The sequence below is a fragment of the Papio anubis genome, chromosome 1 (genome assembly GCF_008728515.1).
Source record: "Papio anubis isolate 15944 chromosome 1, Panubis1.0, whole genome shotgun sequence".
In the NCBI taxonomy this organism is placed as follows: domain Eukaryota; kingdom Metazoa; phylum Chordata; class Mammalia; order Primates; family Cercopithecidae; genus Papio; species Papio anubis.
The window spans coordinates 99,027,584-99,033,008 of NC_044976.1; the positions used below are offsets into that span (position 1 = coordinate 99,027,584).

A 5,425-nucleotide genomic window follows, 5' to 3' on the forward strand; every position below is an offset into this window, starting at 1 on the left:
ATGCCTCAGCACAATGGTATAAACTCTGCATTATTTGTGTGTGTGTGTGTGTGTGTGTGTGTGTGTGTGTGTGTGTGGTTGTTTTTTGAGACAAGGTCTCACTGTGTCACCCAGGCTGGAGTGGAGTGAGGTGGTCTTGGCTCACTGGAACCTCGGCCTTCCGGGCTCAAGTGATCCTCCCATGTCAGCTCCTCAAGTAGCTGGGACTATAGCCAGGCCACGACGCCTGGCTAATTTTTGTATTTTTGATAGAAATAGTGTTTTACCATGTTGCCCAGGCTGGTCTCAAACTCCTAAACTCAAGTGATCCACCCGCCTCGGCTTCCCAAAGTGCTGGGATTACAGGTGTGAGTGACTGCGCCTGGCCTGTTTTTCTGGTTTGAAAATCCCAAACTTCTTTTCTTTCATACTTTTCTCCAGTCACACTGGATTACTCATTGTACCCCAGGTATGCCTCGCATTTTTATGTAACAAATCTGGCAATGATTTAATACATCCAAGGCACTGTATATTGGGGAAGTTTAAAGAAGAATAAGCGTTGCATAGTCTAGTGGGGATGGCACTTGTGGGCTGAGATGCTGTATTGCAGACATTAGTATCATGAGCACTCCCCAAGAGAGGTACAGCTAAAACTCTGTGGGAACACAGAAGAGGAAGTGATTACGTGTGACAAAAGTAGCGTGTGAGCTGGTTCTTGACTAAGAGAATTTTAGCAGGTAGAGATCGTGGAAAGCGCATTCTAGGCATTCTAGACATTCTCAAAGCTATGGCCTGGGAAGTGTTAACTTGTAAAGGGCATGATATGTCCAGGGAAGAGCTACAGTGTGTGGAAGAGGACTGGCATCACACTGAACATGGTCAAAGACAGGCTTGCAAGGTGGTGAGGTACAGATGGCCAAGGGCCTCAAATTTCTGATAAGGAATGTGGATTTTGTTCTATAGGCCTAGACACCATTAAAATCTAAAGACTTACCAAAGCCTCCATCTACCCTGATCTTCCTTGACTCCCCTAAGAACGCTCACATCACTAGCACCTGATGTTTCCTATACCTGGAAAAATGTTTCCCCATATATCTGCACAGCCCATTCCTTTGTTTCCTGCAGGTCTTTGCCGAAATAATACTTTAGCAGAAAGATTCCCCTGACTACCCTGTGTAAAATGGCACCGCCTTGCCCTGTATCCTTGAACCCAGTTTTATTTTTCTCACAGTCCTTATCACTATCTGGTATATTCTTTGTTTACCATTCTTCCCTCCCTCTTTCTCTCTCCCTGACCTGAAATACAAACTGCTTAAGGCAGAAATTTTTTTGTATATGTTTTATTTACCGCTATATTTACAGCATCAAGAACAGGGCATGGTACAAAGAAGGTGCTCGGTATATATTTGTTCAATTAATGAATTAATTAAAATTTGAATTTCCAGCCTCCAAAGCCCCCTGGAATACTTATATGTTAGCAAATTTTTAAAGGCGACATGCAAAAGATTTATCTGGATTGTATGTTAACAAATGAGGAATACTGTATTCTCCCTCAGACGTAATTATGCAAATAATCCTCAGGTCACATGTTTAACACAATAAAGTGTGTCCCTTAGGACTCTTAGGTAGCTAGTTATAGACAATAAAACTCAAATGGGCCCATAGAAAAGGAGAATCTTGTGGTTCACAAAATAAAAAATTGCAGGTGTAGTTCTTCCATCATGTATCGGTTGACCCAGGGATGTAACCAAATCCTATTTCTATCCCTCTCTCCGCTCCACCTTTCATGGGCTAGATTTATCCTTGGATTCGACTTGGTGGCAAAATGGCAGCTACAATTCTAGATGTTACCTTTGCTCCCCACACCATCCATCAGAAAAGAACAGTGATTTTGAAGTTGATCCCTGGCACAGAGTTTGGGATTCATTCTCTCTCTCTTTGGGTCGAACTGTGTCCCTTCTTCATTCCCACCTCAGTCATTGTGACCAGTGTCAGGGGTGGACAATGCTGATTGGCCAAGCCATCCAGGGCCCACCACTAGAGCTGAGGTGGATGAGTGAGGTTAATATGACCACAACCATGTGGTTGAGGAGTGAATGTTTCAAAGGAAAATTTAGGGTGCTATTGGAGAAAGAATAGGAGCATGCATCCTAGGGAGGCAGCCAACACAAGACCTAGCTTTGGGTATTCTCTTTCAGGTAGTTGACATTATTTGTTCCCCAGACCACAACTGTGTGGACCCGTTTCTAATCTCAGTTAGGTGATATTTTTGTTCCCCCCTTTTTTTCTGTAGATATTTCAAATACTCACTGTGCTCCACAAATCCCCTACCTTGTCCTACTCCTTCTTAGAAAATGATTTCGATGCTAATTCATAGAGAAAATAGAATTAGGCAAGTATACCATTTCTACCACCTGACCATCCAATTCACAAACTCATTTACATTTATGCTCATTCGTACCTAGTCCCTTGTAATCTTAAGAGTTGGAATTAGCAGACTATCCTCTGTGGGCCTGCCACATTTTTTTTGTAAGAGAAAAATGTTATAGGAAGACAATTATACTCATTTGGTTAAGTATTGCCTTAGCAGCCAGGCATGGTGGCTCATGCTGCTTTCCCTCAATCTTCCAGTGTGCTCAAAGATATCAGACTTAAAACAAAACAAAACATTCTCTTGGTTCTTCAACACTCTCATGACCCTGCTCTTTTATTTTCTCTTCTCATCCAAACTTCTTTTTGTATATATACATATCTTTGCCATTTATTTTTAAAAATCTTATTCAAAATACTAAAATAATACAGTTTCAGATATAAAAAAATTACTGCAATAAAACAATTCGGAGATATTTCCATTGCACTTCCCTTCCTTATTAGGAAAGTACACTGTCCACCTGAGAGACAGGATGGACGGCGTTCTTCCAGCTCTACACAAAGCACAAGCCCACTGGCTCACCTGGGCCCTGCTTAACATATATTATGTTTTCTAAAGAGTTGTAGTGACACTTGTAAGTCAACCATGGTTCACATCACATATTTACATATTGATCAGTTCTTTATGATAGATAGACACAAATGAAATATAGTAAATAATTTCCAATTGCCATAAAAAACAAAAACAAAGGAAAACAAGTGTGGAGGAAAAAAGGTCATTGTACACAAATATACTTTATGTACACAAACAACTTCATTCAGGTATAATTTTAATTTGCAATACCTAGATATAGTATTATTTAAGTGATAATGGCCCCTAAGATTTATTCAAATTTACTATAAAATAATAAATGAAGTAAACAAATGTGATATAATTTTAAACTCTGCTCAATGCTTGAAACCTTAGAGGTACCCATGCTACAATCAATTGCTAACTAAAGACAACTGTACATGTATGTAATATTTTACCACAGTTTCCACCTCTAAATTTAATATAGTAATTCAAACCAAAAAAAAAGTATCTCTGTAACATTTTATCTATGTCCACTGCAAACTGCAGAATCTATGTTGCAAGATTTCTTGACACATTTAATGTTTTACCTAAAATTGTGGTCAGACTGAGCAATATCGTTATCCTAAATTATGTTTAAATTATCTAAAAATATCCAAAGCAGTTTTCTTGGAAGGAAAAAAAAATATTACTCAAATGCAAAGCATTATCACACATATCCTTGTACATTACAGTTTGGGACCACAAAAAAAATGTGTGGTTAAAAAATAGTATTTGAATGGCAGAGAATGAATATGAGTCAGTAATAGATATGTTACAATTTAGTTACAAGTTTGGGAACTTTTAAAAGTAGCATCACTAATACTTCCAGAAGAAGCACAATAAATCTAAAACAATAAAAACTAACAGTGTAAATATAAGGTAATGCTTAACTCGCATTTTGGACACCTGATTAAACTCAGCTCTAAAAGTACAGATAAAACATTATATACTTCTTGTTTGTGACATTTAATTTCCAAAGCACCAAGGCAAAACAGAGACCCACCTCTCATTTAAGTACCAATTGCCTATGTCAAACGTCTGCACAATATCATATAAAAAGTCAAGCAAATAAAATTACATAATAAGCAAACTCAAATCACAGGACTTTAAAAAATATAATTATTGGTAATCTTCAAAGAAGACATTGCCTCATTAACATTGTGATCTAGGCAATGGTATTCCACTGTTTTGAAACAAAGGCCATCACGCCATTTCCTGCTTTGAACCAGAAGAAAAATCTTCCTTTTGTTGTGATATGTAATGTAGACAATAGCAATGCAAAAAGCAAAATTAATAAGATGAAAAAAGAAATGGCTGTCTTCCTCTTTTATATTTGAGGATGGCATCTTAAAAGATTTCACTGACTGTTCAATTTCCATGTAATCCCTGTTTACTTCCAAGGTGTCATCAGACTCGTCGTTGTCCCTGGGGTCCGTGGTCCAGCCATAGTCTGGTTCTCCGTAATCGCCACTGTCCAGAGTGTCTTTGGCTGTGGATGGAGAACTGTTCAGCATGAGAAGATCCCCCTTCTCTATGCTAGGATCTTCATTGTTATCAGCTTCCTCTTGAGACAGAGGTGTAGGCGAGGGACGAGGAGCCACAGATGCTCCTCCACTTTTCTCAGTACTCGTTGTGGGAGGGAGGGTGGTACTGACTTGGGAAATAGAAGGTTTGGTTTGTTTTTCATGTGTTAAAGCATTCACATTTGGGGTAGAAATAACTGAGTTGAGTACAGTTTGGCTCAGTGAATCAGTCCATGATACAACACTGGATAGAGTGGCAGACAGGAGCAGGAGCGCCAGGACCAGCGGCTGCACCAGCCCCGCAAGGGCTTGGATGGCCGACCCGGGCAGCAGTTTTGCTTGTGCGGGCTTCCTCATCCTCCTCAGGGCAGCAGCGACCATAACAGACTCTTCTTTCTTTTCTTTCTTTCTTTTTTTTTTTTTTTAAAGACGTTTTCTTACCCTATTGCCCAAGCTGGAGAGCAGTAGCATGATCTTGGCTCACTGCAACCTCCACCTCCTGGGTTCAAGCAATTCTCCTGCCTCAGCCTCCCAAATAGCTGGGATTACATGTGTGTGCAACCATACCCGCCCAATTTTTGTATTTTTAGTAGAGACAGGGTTTCATCATTTTGGCCAGGCTGCTCTTGAACTCCTGACCTTAGGAGATCCTTCTGCCTTGCCTCCCAAAGTGCTAGAATTACAGGTGTAAGCCACCACACCGACCCCCAAGCTTCTTAAAAGTGTTGTTTTTGGCTGGATGTGGTGGTTCACACCTGTAATCCCAGCACTTAACAGAGGCCAAGGTGAGAGGATTCCTTGAGCCTAGGAGTTTGAGACCAGCCTGGGCAACATAATGAGACTCATCTCTACAAATAAAATGTTAAAATTAGTTAGCTGTGGTGGTGCATGCCTGTAGTCCCAGCCGTTTGGGAGATTGAGGTGGGAGGATCACTTAAGC

The 5,425-nt window shown here is 40.2% G+C and overlaps 1 pseudogene across 1 annotated transcript; it reads right to left on the bottom strand.

Annotated features, from left to right (window-relative positions):
- Window positions 1-326: 326 nt before the first annotated feature.
- Window positions 327-4,906, bottom strand: LOC101007600 (annotated as a pseudogene). The gene has a single exon (XR_002515244.2). The product of XR_002515244.2 is annotated as a keratinocyte-associated transmembrane protein 2 pseudogene (transcript).
- Between the last annotated feature and the right edge of the window lie 519 nt (window positions 4,907-5,425).